The sequence below is a fragment of the Pararge aegeria genome, chromosome 6 (assembly GCF_905163445.1).
Source record: "Pararge aegeria chromosome 6, ilParAegt1.1, whole genome shotgun sequence".
NCBI lineage: Eukaryota > Metazoa > Arthropoda > Insecta > Lepidoptera > Nymphalidae > Pararge > Pararge aegeria.
In genome coordinates, this window is record NC_053185.1 from 8,345,715 (window position 1) to 8,363,912 (window position 18,198).

General features: G+C 34.3%; 1 protein-coding gene across 3 annotated transcripts in view; it reads right to left on the reverse strand.

Annotated features, from left to right (window-relative positions):
* Positions 1-18,198, reverse strand: part of LOC120624435 (diacylglycerol lipase-beta) — a 92,898-nt gene that overhangs the window by 65,328 nt on the left and 9,372 nt on the right. Inside the window, exon 1 of one of the 3 annotated variants that reach the window (XM_039890973.1) lies at positions 16,823-17,291. The exons of the other annotated variants lie outside the window; for them this stretch is intronic. The gene's annotated coding sequence lies outside the window, so the exon portion shown is untranslated. Of the gene's footprint in view, positions 1-16,822; positions 17,292-18,198 lie in introns of those variants that run through there. 3 annotated transcript variants of the gene reach the window in all.

Here is an 18,198-nt window from a genome sequence, read left to right on the forward strand (position 1 = left end):
TTGAAATCCTCAGTCTGTTTGTTATAGTGACTGTACCACCGGACTTTACTTATCGATTATTCTGCTTATGCGATTTCCACAAAATTAATAAGTCCATATTTCACTTATTGAAATCAAAATTTAATAACACTGAAGTGTTTTATTCTCAAAATGTATTTATTTAAGTTGTAAATTTCAAACAAAATATACACGAATGTTAAGAAGCATAATGTGAGGAGAGACACGAGGAGGTTGTTTAACCAGAAGAAGAAGCCCGAGGGGATTTTTTTCTCCTCACAAAAAAAAAGCTTGTAAAAATGTATATCTGAACAGTTATTGTTAATGGGCTACGCTGCGGGATAAACCTGGCAGAAATTGACAAATTTTGCTAGAATAAAAGGTGTTAGTTTATTCGCATGCTCGAATACCTAAAATCTGTTACATCACATATAAAAGGAGCGCCTTTAAAGTTACGAGTTTACGCTTTTTCGATCTATGCCATATAAATCGTAGTTAACTTACACGCGATCGAATAAGTAAACGCAGGCAGAAAATCTCACACTTGGCACTCTTGATACGTTACGATTCAATAAGACATAAATGTATGTGGCCCCGAGACCGTGAAACGGTTCCAATCAAACAATTGAAAGGTACATTTTGAATTGAGACAAATCGTGTTTTTTTTATTCGCTCTTAGTTTAAGATTTGTCAAATATCCCCAGGTCAAATATTGAGTTTTCTTCCTTTTCTGCATGAAGATCGATTTCGCCTCCATTTGTTTCATTAACACCATTTGTTCTATTCTTCTCATAAAAGCTTTATTAAATTTGGCTGAGTAGCGTTTTAGTTAGTATAATTGTGAACACATTTTAACCCAGATAGCAGAGAAAGGTAAATAAATGCCTTAATTAAATCTTCTAATGCACAACTTCTATATCCGATCTATCCGTATTCCACAAATTTACTAATTAGAAAAGTTGTAATTGTTAAAAAATATCCATACAATTTTTAATAATTAATAACAACTTTGCTTTGCAACTCATCCTCAGATTACAGATAAGTTGAATATAGAAAACGGACCCATCCATTTTAAATAAGTAAGCACATTATGACTGATTTGTGGTGATGTAATTTGTTTATTATTGTTTCTTGGTTATAATTGTTTTCTTACCTTTTTGATAGCCGGCCTACCTTACAATAGGTAGTTACTAGTTTCGTAAAACAGCATCATCATTCTTATACGCGCGATCATAAATGAAGTTCCATACCTACCTATCACATACAGACTTAATTAAAGAATTTATCAGCTCGTATATTTAATGATAGCTTTTATCACTATCGCCTTACTGTCAAAATAATTGCGAACATGTTGCCCATCTTGATAGTAAGTATGATAAAATAGCAATGGTGTTATTTGATGGACTATAATATTTTAACGACGGGACTTAATCATAGTTTTTGTTACTCATTCTGAATATCTACGTAGTATTTTTATAGCTGATCCATCACTGATAACAATCATCAAACAACTTTGAATCACAAATAAATTGAAATAATTTTAGAATCCTATCCTATCCTAATATTTTGACGCTTTATGACGGGCGACCAGTTTTGTGATGCAAATTCATGGAAGTACTAACATCTATATTTTCGTAAGAAAACTTAAATTTGTAAAGAAAACGTTTTTTAAATTGCGCTGATTTACAAAACTAGTTAACGAGTCTTAGTTTATTGACTTTTGTAAATCTAGTGTAGCTTTATCCTTATTTGGGAAAAATAGTAGCCTATTTCACTTTTGGGTTTTAAAATTTTGTTTATATGACAGACTTTATGATTAAAAGTAGACTCTATGTAAGTCTCTTTCTGACCTAGGCTGTATTATCTGTACTATGTAAAAAAACCCCACATCGATCATGCACGGGTAACCGAAAATATGTAGGGTTTTTTTACAAGTACCTAAAAGATATATCTAGTTTTTTACAAATTGTAACTTTTCCCTAAAACCCTCGCCTCAGTTTCAACTTTGTCATTGTAAACAGACCCGCGGATATGATTGGCGTCTCGTAACGACGTCGAGCCTAAAATATAGGATATCTTATATTCGCCGTTTTTATGGAAAATTATAGGTTTTATCTTATACGTAGTATAAAGCACCTGTGTAATTTAATTATACATAATATTTACTAAAGCGAACGTATGTTATTTAGTTGTACCTTTTAATGGCAAAGGTATTGAACATACGATAAAATTTAGCACAGAGAATTAATATGACGAAAATTTTACAGAAACAGCGGTATCATTTCCTAGTTCTGGGGGGGGATATTTTTGGTAATTACTTTAGCAACGTAAGGATACAAATCCGCGGATTTTAAAAACATCCATAACAGAAATATTAATAATTTTCGCCTCGGTGTATTGCATTATAACTTCCTTTACTAACTACCTAGCAAAATAAGAAGGAGAAGTGTGAACCTTGTTTCAGTTTCTGTTTAATTTTAAATATGAAGGTACTTATAGCTTTAAGAAACTTTTGATGTACGGTTATTTCTAGAGAAAATCTATGAATTTCTGCAGATTTGTTACTCCAACTGGATAGATATTAGAAAAAACTAATCTGGCATTGGTGTAGCGTGCTGTGCGCGTCTAATCTGTGTATCCTTCTATCCTCTAAAAGAGGAGGCTTTTATTTAAGCGGTAACACATCAATTAAGGTGATGATTTTGATACCTCATCTTCAACCACTCATGACCAAAACATCTGTCCGATATTAAATAACCGATTTATTTCAAAACATGTTCTTAGAACATAAAACATCATCAATCATAATAAAGAACTTGTAATGGTTGCCGATATGTCATCTTTAATTCTAAGCGTGCACAACATAATACGTTTAAGTGTAATTAATTTGTACGAGTATCTGTTACACGTAAATGTATTGCTCATACTGCATTGTTATTTTATTTGCTGAACAAGCTTGAGTGAATTATTTTTGTTTCTAATTTACATTAATGATTACTATGCATGCTGTATTTATCTTCGCAAAGCAGAAGCAACGTTCGTCTAACGTGATGAATATAATAACACACTAATTGTGTTTTACAGTAGGCGACTTTACTTGTACATAGAAATATACCGTGATGGTGCACCAAAGCTTAAAGGAACTTAATAAAATAAATTAAGAGCATGCCATTAATTTTAACCACAGCTTGACACAGACTTCCTCTCATAATGTTGCCTCTCAGTGTTGGAAGGCTACTCAAAAGTCACTATAAATATTTTTTAAGTTACAGGTAGGTACTTCTTTTGGCGCGTTAGGGAAAAATGGTAAGAGTAAATTTTTACGATGCGCGCGTACACCGTCACAAAAAACCGACACCATGAAGTTAGCTATAGTCAACATTTTAGTCTTTCTAAAAAGGTTTCACAGTTGACTTTCAATAATTCAAACAATACCTTTTTTCTATTGTTAGTGTCGGTTTTTTCTACAAACTTAGAATAAAGCGAAAGATAAAATTTTTGAAAAGATGATCTTGTTACGCCAAAGAAGTATAACTTCTTGAAGTAACAAAGTAGGTAAAATGTTGCCATTTTTACTGAAAGATATCAGATACAGCCCTAACGCCACATGCAATGTAAAATCAAATGACTCCTGTCACTTTATTAGGTACGCGTCGCGTAGCGTATGTACTATGCACGTGTTGGTCTTTTATCTCCAATAAGGTTGACATAAGTAAACACTTAGAATGTTTTGTATTTGTTTGTATGGACAAATAAGTATGCTTCTTTTGATTTAATATTTTTACAGGGTGTTTCCTTATGCAATAAACTTATTTATGCACCCTTCAGTATTTCGTCATTCCGTTACACGTTGTTTAAGACTTTCAACGCATTTTAAAATGTAAAACCCAAATATTTTTTTATACCTAGCATAATATTGTACGGATTGTAAGTATGTCACTGCACATTCTTGTGAATCACATTTAGATGCTAAAACACGGAGTGGAATAAAAATAGAAACGACGACAACGCACGGCTTGATGACCTATTATGTATTATGACGACCACATACCCAATACCTACTTCATTTGATAAACTATGATTTTTAAAGGCAAATTAACTTGTCACTGTTAGCGAAAGACAGTAATTTTTAAGATTTCCAATCCCAATAAGGAAAAACAGAAAACAGAATCACACCCTTTTTTCAGTAACGGCTTTAGGTAGGCTTGAGAAAATACAAACAATGATAGTTAAAATAGCTAACCTAGGTATATTGTTTAAAGCAAAAAGGTAGTGTATATTTAATAACTCAATAAAAAATATTACCTACATTCTTTTTCATTGTTTTTGGTAGATTAATCAAAATAATAATTGATTGCGATACGATGTTTTCAGACATGCACTTGGCCAGTTTTTATTGTCTAACCGTTGTAAATGGGCAAACTCATTAGTTATTTTGCTATGAATGTATATTCGTTTCTATAAATTTGTAGGTAAGTGTTAAAAGAGCATCAAATAGATAAAACAAATAGGCCGAAACGAGTAACACCAAAGGCCATGTGAAATGCCAACATAACCGTCAACAATTACTTATAGCTGTAATTATAATGATTGTATTGACACGTTACTGAATATATCAATATATTCATAGCGCCATTTACATGCTTAGTTTACTTGGCCACAACTAGGATCAAATGGTTACATGGAGCCTGTGAAATTATGTCATCACTATACCTCCTAATATATATTTTGTAAAATATAACATTTATAAACTTGGTATGAACACAACTCTAATTTTAAGAAAAGAAAAATAACCTCCCCATGAAATCCACTATTATCGTCTGGTTTAAATTAAATTTTAAACGCAGTGACAGAGAGCCCGCAAAGGAATCAAAATGTTTGAATCGGTTTACTATCTTATTACTAGGTAACTTTGTTTTTCTTTCTACTACAAGTTCCAAGTTAGCTCTTGACTGGTATTATGTCATCTTTAGAATATCAATGAATAGGTTAACATCGTAGGGGTGCTGAGTTAAATATAGATTGAACAGAATATAATAGGGTCTGTTTCGCTCACAGGATCGTGTCTAATCGCCATTTTATCTCGACTTGTTCGCGCAATTCATTGAATTTAACTCCAAGTGTCATTTGTATAGAATGCGATGGCATTTACAAAAGGTCAAACGGGTAAGCGAAAATAAGCAGAGACAATAGGCGTAAAATACTATAGTTATTATTTTATATTACACATATATATGAACTAAACAAGGCCGAGTGTCTTTCTGTGTATTTTGAAGTAACTGGTTAAAATCTCTTAAGAATAATTTTTCTTTCTACCTAGAAAGGTTTAATAGCAATAATTGACGCATCAAGTTGACGCACCTGATGGTAAGTGGAATGTCTAACGTATGTCCATGCTTGCCAGGTGATGATGAAGATGAAGATGACGAGATTGAATAGGATAGAAAAGATAGGAGTATACGAAATTTTGTCTATAATGTATAAAAAACCTAACTAATACTGACATACCTAGTCAGTTTATTTTTACCTAAGTAACGACAACGCGACGTTTTGAATTTCAAATGTGAGAGTTTACTTTTGTCGCACTTGACCCACAACCCTGACAAACGTATTCGCAAACATTATTATACAGTAAAACGTGCATTAAAACGGTAGGTAATCCTTAATTAATACTTATTATAAATGATAAAGTGTGTTTGTTTATTTGTTTGTTTGTCATTCCTTTGAGCAGTCCCTAAAAAACATAATAAACTAGGATTTGGCATATTTTGAGGGAAATGACTTCTATTAATATCGCTGAAACTTAAGCTTTTATAAATAACTTTATTGTAAATGCAGTAGTATTTATTTCAAAATACCAACTTCACGCCATGAAAATTAAATTAATCAAATATAATTTAAATTGTTTCTTGAAAACTATTTATTAAATAAATAATATTATATAAGCGTATTCGTAAAAAACCTAATCAATTTAGTAAAATATACAGCCAATATGAATTTAAAGTTATCAAAAGTTTAATTATTTACCCACTTCATAAATTTACTGTAACACTTGCTTCGTTAGAAATACATAAATGCAATTCTTAATATTTTTGCACAAGGCTCGTGTGCTCATAGAATATCATTTTATTTTGTAGAAATTGTAGAAATTTTCGTCCGAAGTGCACAAAATCTCGTTACGTTAAAACGTAACTGAAATTGCCCCAAGACAAGCAATGACAATTGTCAATTTAACGTGATTGATTGTTTACAAATCCAATTGAAGCGATTGCCATTCGCAAATAAGCGATTGCAGGCAATTGATAAATTATTATATTGATTTCTCATGGCTCATTTTGCCAAGTACCCCAAAAGCAACTGAGGGCAGAAACAATTGACGCATCGATTGAAAGTAAGTATATAAATTTGCATTTCAATTGTAATTGTCAATAACGTAACGTATTAACAATTGCCCTTGACTGTCTCGCGCCCCTTAACATTGAAACTAGTTGTTGTATGTGAATCCATCCGCGTTTATTTTCCTGGGGTTATTAGTCGTCCATTATCAGCCCGTAACCGGCCCACGGCTGGTCTTCTCCCAGAATGAGAAGGGTTTATGCCAACACGCTGGTTAAGTGCGGACAGTTCGACTTCACATATCCTGGAGAACACGTTCTGGAGAACTCTCAGGTATGCAGGTTTTCTCAACGATGGTTTCCTTCACCATTTCAGCAAATGATATTTAATGGCTTAAATTAAAAACGCACATAACTCCGAAAAGAGAGAGTTAGAGGTGCGTGCTGGGGTATGAACTCGGTCCCCCAAAAGGGAAACCGAAGCCTTACCCTCTACGCTAAACACCGCCTTAAGAACGTTGGTATACCTATAGTTGAATAGGTACCCCGATTTTTTTTTGAAGCTACTTAAAATTTACGAAATTACAAAAAGATCGGTTCAGTCATGGGTTACAAATGAAAAAACAGACATACTTTCGCGTTTAAAGTAACTCCTTTTTGTTTGGGTATCCTAAAAACAGAATCAAAGTATCTATTTATCTTGATTTATAAGCAAAATTTTTCATCCCATTTTGTCAGAGTTTTTGTGGAACGCTGTATAAATTGTAGAGGAGCCTTCGGAATCTAATAAAAGTACTCTCACTGAAAGGAAGCAAGAAAATAAAAGGCCCCAGCTAGTTCTGATACATTGTTTATTGGACAATAGTGTTCCACTTTATAGCTCGTTTAAACGCCGGCATTGACAGAAGGCGGTGCCATCATTGTGTGTCATTGTTTCTATAACATAAGCATTCATGTCAGAGATCTGTATGTAGTTAGTTGCACCATTCTTATATTAGTGTCCCACAACTGGACATAGTTCACCACAATTCATCTGTGTGGGCTAGCTTAATAGTAGGTATGTATGTAATTACGGTTGCCAGTATATTTTACGGTGATAGCCTAGTAGTTAAGGCTCCGGCTTTCGTGGAGACCGAGTTAGATTAGACCACTGACTTTTATGAGCCATGTGCGTCTTTCATTTAAGCAATTTAAATATCACTTGCTTTAACGGTGAAGGAAAACCACAAGAAACCTACACGTCTGAGAGTTCTCATGGTAGTCAGCATCGTAGACTAAGGCCTAAAGGCCCTTCTTATTCTGAGAGGAGACCCGAGCAATTTACCTAGTGTAGTGCGCGGTAATCGTTTAATGATTTTGATTATGATGAAATGTTGAGTTTTTTAATATTCCGCAGGAGACTTTTATTTTCCAGGTATTAAATCATTGTTGTATGGGATATAGGTTTACCGAAAATTGAGACGATTAATGAATCGCATGTTGATTTGTTTCTTATCATCCCTATATTACAATAGTATGGATACCCTTAATTCCTCTTACCGGAGAATTGAGAAATCGATACAAAACAATGTGAACCTATTAACGATTTTCTCGTAAGTAGGTAGGTCCCATCGGACGTTAAAATAGTGCACTGTTCAGCTGCGGCGTTGAACCATTAATTACTATAAGATGTTTCAAAAAAATACGTGAAACATACAAAATCAAGACTGAGTACAATTTCAACTCAAACGTGAAGTTATCTGACTGACAAGCGCTAAATGTCAGTGACATAGACAAACTAAACGGATGTCATTTAATGGTCACTGACAAAATTTCGTCCATGAATCAAAAGAAGGAGAAGACAAAATTCCGTTTCACGATTAATGTAATCTGTTATAATATTAATTGATAATACAAACAGAATAAAAAAAAATTCGTGGATTCTATGGCATCTCTTTTTACATATTTAAAGCCGACATTTTTCAACACTACAGTAAATAGTTAACCTAATTGTTTCATTTTATTTTCAAATTGTAAAAACGCTACGATGCTCGATGCTTTTTTATAAAAAAAATAAATTCTTTTAATGATTTCGTGATTTCGTGACTCTGGTTAGCTTTTTATATAAAATGTATCCCATTTAAATAAAATATAATTAATAAACACTACCACTGGGCCCAAAAAAAAAACTGTCTCCTTCACCGATACAAGTCAAGTGACCAAGCCATAGGTAAGAATTAGTTTACTTGACGTTACCAAAGTGCTTTTGAAGTGAGCATACTTGAAAGCATTATAGAGCTGCTCGGAACTTTTACCAACAGTTCTTTCACGATGAATTTTTGAAAATCGGTACAACGGTTGAAACAATAAACATACAAACTGCGAAGGTGTTTTTGCATTTATTTATTATTTCGTGTTTTGGTCTTTACACTCTAGGGAGTATAACGCGCGCGAGCTGCTGGTGATCTGCAAGTGGGCCACACGTAGCCAAGAGTATAATTAAGCCAATGGTCACACGTTTCACATTATGTTGTTTCGAAACTTGAAAAAACTTGTATGAATTGCCACTAACTTTTAATTATTCTAACACTTCCAAGTCGGTATTTGAATTGCAAAATAATATCATAAAGTGTTTGGTGGCAAATTGACGTGTTTTGGCTAACGAATCGCTATTTTCATTTTGTTGGGTATAGTCAGTACCACTATTATACTGTTGTTACGTGTCAAAGATTCGGAATAAGAACACCTGATGTCTCTTCCCTAAGGTCAAGACGCTTGATGTATTATTATTGTAACTCGAAAATATTACAATACACCTTATGATTATGAAAATTGGTCACATTATGTTACTTAACAACTTAATATAATTACGCTAGTGGTATTTATTACGATAAAGATCTTTAATAGTATGTGTCTTTTAATTATATGCTCTCAAAGGCAGTTACATAATGAATTCCTTACACGTGTTTCCTTTGCAAGGAATGTTTAAGGCATTCCTTTCCCCGAATTTCTTTAGAAAAATATAATCAAACACGAGGCTTTTCGGAGAAAGAAAACTTCAGAATTTTATTCGGAAATTCTTGCAAGATTTTTTTTCAATACAACCGCGGTAGAAACAGAAACGTGGATAAAAAGCGCTTAGTACGTGTTGAGTGAATGTCAACCACATAAAGATGCGTCCGTTCACGGTCTCGCTGCTCTATGGTGCCGGAGGAATAAGGTTAACGAGGATCAAACTCGGTCACCCCGAAAGGGAGGCTGCTGCTCTAACCACTAAGCTATAACCGCTTTTTGAAAGTAAATATCGGTTGGTAAGAAGAATACACGCACAAAAATGCTGATGGTCATTCACGAAGAGATCGTGATCGAAATAGTCATAAATTGGTACCGCGCGACGGAAATAGAAGCAAAGGTGACGGCAGATCAGAATACAGTTGTCACCACCCCTCTTCTTCCCGAGAAATAAAAAAGACCATGGGACCAAACAGGCGCAGACCAAACATAATCTAATCGTATTTTGTACTATATAACTATATTTTTTTTTATTCTAATAATTGTATCAGTTAATTAAAAATATTTTAACACATTTTTAGATAAATGTAATTTTTTTTAATGATACTGAGATATGTACGATATATGTTAATATGAACTAAAATAATTTTAACATGTCTTTAACTATTGCATGTTATAGGTAAGTGCTTTTTTTATTTTTATTTATTTATTATTATATCTTTTTTATAAATTTACCGCATTTTTTTGCAATAAGCAAATGCGAATTTGAATAACAAAAGCTTCAATAATATTGTTATAGGCAAGTTTCGTAGTTCACAGCTCGATGGAATGGCGGCACCGATAACAGTCAGTGTCATCATTGTTTCCATAACATAAACATTCGGGTCGGGGACGCGGTACTTGCATGCGAATTTTATGTCATACCATAAAACTGACTGTGACATGAATGCTTTGATTGAAGTTATATTTTTTTACTAGCCGTTCGCTGCGACTTCGTTCTTGTTGTAATGGTTTACATCATTGGTATACAATTCTTATTCCAAAACCTATTCTTTCGTATATCATCTCATTACATATTTGTAGGGTTCCATGCCCAAAGGGTAAAACGGGACCCTACAACGCTATGTGTATTATTGTAGCTAGTAGTATTGTGTGTGCCCAGAAACTCAGTGATAAGCTGTGAGAGCCTAAAAGGGACGCAATAGCCTAGTAGGTAAAATTATAACTTCCATTTCGGTGGCGCAGAGTAACATTTCGAAGTTATATGCGATTTAAATATCAGTTGATTTAATGGTGAAGGAGTACATCATTCTGAGAGGATACCTTTGCCTTTTATTTGTGTGACAATGAATTGATAATGATTAATTATGATGATAACGAAGCGGTGATAGCATATTGGGTAAGCCTTCGAACTCACTTTCGGGTGGGAGGGGGGAGAGTTCGAATCCCAGAACGCACCTCTAAGTTTTTAAAGTCATGTACGTTTTAAGCAATTAAAATATCACTATACTTCAACAGTGTAGGAAAGCATCGTCAGGAAACCTGCATACCTGAGATCATTATGGAGAACTCAAAGGTGTGTGAAGTCCACCAATCCGCATTGGGCCAGAGTGGTGGACTACGGCGTGGGAGAAGACTCGTGCCCTGTAGTGGGCTGGTAATGGGTTGATATGATGAATGATGGTGATGACGATGCTCAGAAACTCATAGAACCCACCAGTCACTAGGCTGCTCCAATACAGGCTGAGCTAGAGATAACTATCTGGACCAACGAACGGCTTGACAAAGGATCTCGAATAAAGGAATATCTGATTCGTACTAGAATTACTTACCGCTAGACCTAGGGGCGTACCACCGTATCAGCCGTATCAATAATCAGGGCCCCCGGGCTACAGAAACCCCTAACGTGTGCAAGCAAAAATTAGTAAAACGTTATCCACAATTTCACTTACTCTCGTTCTTCTCGGAAAAAAAAACAGAACTGTCATACGTGCTTATAGAGTTTTTACTTCAGAAATGAAAAAAGTAAAACAATCAATCTTTTTTTTCAACTGATAAAAAATTACATATGGACTTCGATTCGGCAGGAACGGCTATCAAACTTGTTAGTATAGTCTTTAGAGGCGGATATTTTATGAAAAATGAAATCGTGTTCAACTTCATAAGATTTAATAGATCAATTTGAATTGTTCAAATCAAAAATGAATAAAAAATCAAAAGTGAATCAAAAATATCTATTATAATTCAATGCAAGAATTTTTGTTTCCTTTGTAAGAAATCTTTTGGGCCCGCCCAACTAATTTCGATAGCAAGGCACGCTACTTCACTGGCTAAGCCGCTGAGGTTTCTCCACACACAACTGGTTAATTATCTTGATAATGAATATCTGAATAACGACACTCAATAACTCGTAAACTTTATAGTTACGTACTTAATTACAGTACTTGAAGTGAAGTGGTAGCAGAAAAATGTCAAGTGGGACATACTTTACGGCAGATTATTTATTATTTAAGGTAGGTCATCTTGGCCTACTTTACTAAAGATAGACCGGTTTCGCTTCTTTTTTTTAGGATTTCGTAACGAAACTGGAATAAGGCAAAAAGTGTAGGTATTATGTAAAATAGGGAAATATGCCGTCCGTAGGCTTTGTGCAAAGAAATTCTTGGGCTTAATTATACCTTAAGTAATTGCCGCTGTGGAGGGCTTCTTGTTTTACGTGAAATAAAGAAAGAATTAGTTTAGCCATGCGGACCGAGCTGATTATAAAACGTATTTTATTAAAATTTACAAGGAATTCTTGAATGGAATTCAAGATTTAGCGAAATTAATTTTTCAATTACCTCATTGGTTAGCATTTTGATATTAAAGCCCGCCAGCAGCATGGTGGGTCTAAATCTTACCTACCACTTCTACTTATATATATTATGTTTGTTATATATTTATATACATTACTTATATTTTATATTTATATATTACGTATATTTATTTAAATTATCTATGTGTATTTGTATCTTTACATCTTGGTATTTATGTATATCTATCAACACTCTTGGCACTATCCCATTATCTTGCTGTAAGTACTATCTGCAAAGGTTGCCTGTAAGAGATTGCTGGCAGCAATAAGGTCGCCTTTGCATGTCTACATTGTGTACTGTATACTCCTTACCGTTTCTTTTCCTGTATGTTATACGTGCAATAAAGTGTTTCTTCTTCTTCTCTAATCTACCTCTCTCCTATGAGAGAGGAGGCCTGTTACTCTGAAGTGGGACATAAATACGTGGCTCTTCATGAAAAATTTCAATCGTATTCAAAAGTTTTAGTAACATCAGAATTTATTGCACGTATGAAATGTTATGATATTTTTTCGATCATTATGGAAGTTATAACAGGAAAAGGTTTTCTTTTAATCCTTGCTGTAAATGAATAAAATTATAATTATATTTACAGCTATGTGCAATTATTACCATTAAGTTTCGCTTTTTAATTGTATTGTTAATGAATACAGTTTCGCTTAAATTTAGAAAAGATTTCGGTTCAAATCGCTTTCATCTCGCTATAAGCTCTAATAAATCTTGTAAATAGGATAATTAATAACATTATTACCACTACAGCTATAATAAATTAAATTTTAAATTAAAAATGTGGTAAAATGTAGTTATAATTTTAAGCTTCTCTTGCCACAAAGGCGGCAATTAAGATTTGTAAAACAAGCATTTAACTCGTATAACTGAATCTTTCATAACGAAACATTTCTTTTTTGGTGAAAACAGAAATTTTGTGGGAATAAATAACTAAAGTACCTACTTAATTAGGTACATAACTTAACATAAAAAAATACTTCTTTCGACCAAGAAAGAAAGAGTATTTAATTATAAGAGTAATTACAACAAATTTCAGAGCTGAAATATAACTATCTCGTTGGCAGATTACAAACAAAACCCTCGCTCACAATCCACTGTTCAGCAAGAATACCAAAAATGAAGCTTCTCTTTCAAAACAAGCAAACTATGCTAGAAAATAATTTAAAAAATCGAGAACTCTGAAAATATTATCGTATTCTGAAAGCTGTAAAAAAAGGAGGTTCCATATTTATTCCATATATAAGCGGGTTTTGCAACCACTCCTTGCTACTTATGTACCAGCATTCCTCGGTAACTTCAAACAAACGCATTCCTCACTCACAATCTGCTCCTAAGCGAGAATACCAAAAAAATTAGCTTTGTTGAACCCTTTTTAAACTACGCCATTTATTTTAGAAAAGATTAATAGCTAACTAATCAGGTACTTTTGGACACATTCTTTGCTCACATTCCTCTCTTCTTTCTAGCGAGAATTTCAAAAACTTTCACTGAACCCATTCAAAACTTAAAAAGCTCTGCTAGAAAAGAATATGCGCTCTCTGCAAAATATAATATGGTCGAAAGTCGAGTTCTACATACTATTCTACTGACTACGGCTGAAACACTTGTCACTGTGGGAGGAGACCCGTGCCCTGTAGTGGGCCGGTAATGGGTTGATACGATGAATTAACCATTAACGCATATAACTCTGTAAAGTTACAGGGTAAAAATTCGGCCACCCCGAGACCGAAGTTATAGACACTTTGCTGGCATATACACAACCAATGAAAAAATATGTTTACTAATAAACATTAAACTTATGACAATCATGTCTGTTAGAAAGCAAAGATAAGGTCTAGGCTGGAGCACGCTTGCTAAGAAAAAAGCCTATTCACTCTTGCCTTTAAGGCACTCAAGTTATACGTGGCAGGAAACACAGTTGCCGGGAGGGCATTCCACATCCTAGCTTTACGTATCAGAGACTTTGATAAATACGTTTCGTGCGTGTTTATGGAATATCAACAACATAAGGATGCCACCGCTCACGGCGCGTTGTCTCGCTGTTTTGCGGTAGAAGATTGTGCTTTTCCTGAGCACACTCACCAAAGTACGTATACTTTGCGAAAGCAGGAGAATCTGTACGGTGCAATCTGTAATTTCTAATCTTTATACTCAACACCAAACAGATCTTCCGCAGTGTACTCTCTCCGCTCGTTCCGATCCGAACCTCAAGAGATATTGACTTCAGAGTGAACAATTGTTAAGAGAGTTAGCAATTGCAGCGTTAATAAAAAATGAGATTGAGTTGAAGCAAGTTGGATCTTCAGTATTGCATTCAAATTGCAATCATGTCTTAACCATCGTGGATCAAATGACACTTCACAGTTGACTAACCGCGGATAAAAATAACTGACACCGAAGATAAGTATAGCGCATCGTTTCATTAACAACGTTCTCCTTTGTGGCTCTTTTATAAATAAACATTAATTTTAATCTTCGAAATCCAATAAAGTATCACGTAACATTGTGATAAGATAAGGTGATACCGTTATGAGATAAATATCGAGAATGTTATTATTTTTATTTTAAGTGGCGCGGGGTTCAGACATGATAATATGTAAAAATATTTGCTTATTTCAAGTACCCTGTATTGGTTTCAATAATGTAATCAAATATTATAGTGTTATTGACATACTTAAAAACCCAATTTTTTATCCAGAATTAACATAGAATTTATTAAATTCCAGCAATTATATTATAATCAAATACCAAGTTTTATTTAATTATATCTTATTATATAATATATACTTATTTCTTCAAATATACTACTCTTAAGTAAAAAAGCAGTAAAACGATAACAAATACTTTTTTTTTTCGAATATCTAGTCTTAAGTAGTAAAACCACATAGGCACCTATCTATTATAAAGAATCGTCTAATTAAGTCTAAACTGTGACAGAATAACGTCATACAAACACGCGATCTGTTATTGTTTAAAATAACTTTACTAGACTAAATTGAAGCCGTAGTTTTGGTCCCCCCGACGCAAAAGAGAGGATTATTATTCTTCTCACATAATAGTAGTCGCTTTGTCTGTGTTTCTGTGTTAAAGCATAGCTCATAAACGGTTTGATCGTTTTTTTACATATCGTATACTTACATAGTCTTAGTACTGTCGCCGACGACTTTTTGCAGCGATATAAGCGCAAAAGCTTTGCGATGCTGTTACTGGTTGGATTTATTCACTTACGAGTACGTTACCAGGATTCGGCATGGCTACTATCGACCTATAGCTTCGATGTAGACGCGATGCAGCATCGTTATAATTGTCTACTCCATATAATCGGTCAATACCAACATAGGGATTCATATTCTTACTTACTTAATTAACTACTTAAGTGTTTAATTGCTTAATATAATAAAGAATTAAAACAAGTTACAAGTTTTAATAATATTTTAATCAAAATAACGCCATGAAAGTCAACTGGTATTCTTTCCAAATGATCTGCTTACAGGACGCAGATGCTTGAAAAATACTACAGAATAATGACTATTTTGGGATCACACCGTGCCTTTAACTGTTGTGTAGACTAAGTTTTATTTTTAATTAGTTTTTAATTTCGTAATACTATAAGTCTTTCTTCTTCTTAAATAACAATTACATATTATTTTGATCTCTGTTTTGAGAGAAGTTTTTTACGCACGTTAAGTTTGGGGACTACTTAGCTTACAAAAAGGGGTTGTGTGCAAGTGAGAAGAAGAATAGTGGCCTGATAAGAAAACTCACAGTCATTCAGCGGGCAATGGAGAGTGATATGCTCGAAGTATGATTGCATGTTTAAATCAATAAGGAGATGGACGGACTACAAAAGAGTTACTAGACGCGTGTGATGCAAACCTTGGAATTTAGAACTCTCAACAAAAGATCTGCAGTGTGACCAGCAGTGGACATCATCAGTTGGCTTAATTATAATGAGCAGAAGAATTTCCTCATTGGGTGCACAGCGTATTGCTATTATTTTATTCGACATAACATATCATGTGAACATGGTGCATTTATAATTTATTTATATCTAATTAAATAATGCGGAAAATACGGTGTAAAGGTTTGTTTCTTTTGGTTGGCTCATGATACCTAATTTTTTTAATTGATTGGTGGGTTTGTGGATGCCGTAACAGAATCGGTCGGACCACAACAAATCTTCATGGACTACGAGAACCTCGAGCCTATGCAACCCTTTTATGAGTCAACCCGCCTACACACGGTCATAGGATCATAGGGCCATCGTATGTAGACCTTTAGCACAATCAGACCGTCCAGGATATACCCGATCACTGAACACAGAATCAGCCGGTCCAACAAAGGCTACAAGTTGATTGACATCATTGCTAGAAAAAACGTCTTTTCTAAGGATTTCCATACTCTACGGTCTTGTGCCCCTTGAATCTTGATCGATGTCTTCTGTCCACCAACTTAATAAGACGGTCTACCATCTTTATTTAGCACGAGAAGAGGTAGAACCTTCCATCCAAATCATCATTTTTACAACCTGTATCTTAAATAATTGTCTTGATTAATCCAAAACAAGATTGTTGTGCATTGTAAGTAGGTACCTACTTATATATTAGTAATCTGAAGTAGAAAAAGTGGCATATGTACCTATATTAGATGATCATGCACCAGATACCGACGAGAGAAACTGCCACAAGGTATGGGTTATGGGGACTCGACCATGTCTTCGCTTTCAAAGAAGCAACTGGCTGTCCTTCATGTCCATTCTTACACACACTAAACGTTTCACTCAGACTTTATGATCAAAGATCACAGCGGATATACGAAATAACACACAAAAACAGCAATATTCAAGCTACTTTCACTTAAAATACCGAACCAAAATACACCTTCTAACCTGGCATGGTTATTGCAACTCACTAAATTCACTGCGGCCGGTCGTGTAGATTCTCCGAGAATCTATTTGAAAATTATCACTGCTACTTGTTTCGTTAGGTTATAAAACGTCAGTGCGCTTGTTTTCATTAATAAACAGAGTTTTCTGTCATCTGTTTGTTTACAATGGGGGACAAAGCGCGAGGTAATGAATACAAGTCGGTCGCGTCGGTCCGCGAGAACGGCCGGCTGCCTTATGCCGAGGTACCCCGAGCCTCGAACAGCAAACTGTGCTCGCAACTCGGCGCAAAGCCCGCTCACTTACGACATTTTACCTCTGATGTTAACAATTTCCCCGAAGCATTCCGAACTGAGACGAAGCTACCACCGCCAGGCGCCAAATCATATTTTCCTTCACGTTCACGCCGCTCGTGTAGACAGCTTGTGGGGGCCAAGTGAGACGGAGTGAAGAGAAACTTCAAAAGTGGAACTACGAGTTTTCATAATCGCATGCAATATATCAAATGTTATGGACTGCCTTTATTAGTATTCGTTATATAATTTTACATTAAATATAACTATGTAAATATTTGCTATTGCGAACACTTTTGCAGAAAGCTTTTTGGTTACATTATGGTAAATTCGATACAATGTGATAATGTAAATAAGGTTATATATAATAATATAATATCGTATTATACATATGCGACGATTCATTGTTTTTTAAGCATGTCTAGATAGGAGGATGACGTTAGAGATATGTTGGGGACTTTATAGAGAGGAAAAGCAAAAAAATTGAGAATTGTGTCCAATGATTGTTTCTTATAATATTTGTAAGATTTATTAAATAAAAAAAGACCTTATGCAAGAAAATCCTTATAAATCCAAATTAGAATCCTTACTTTCGATCATCAATTTATATCATATAAGCCATCACTTTAAAATAATAGGACTTAAAGCTATAGTATAGTAAGCTGTTCAGGTCGCTAGTATAGAACCTTATACTATTGCGTTTTAACTCATAATGATAACTGTAAATTCCATTAAAGTCTTAACCAACCTATTTCAAATCCTTAATTAGTTAACATGATTGTCTATGGGATCAATCAAACAAGGTAAGCTCAATAAACTTTCACATACAACCTGCA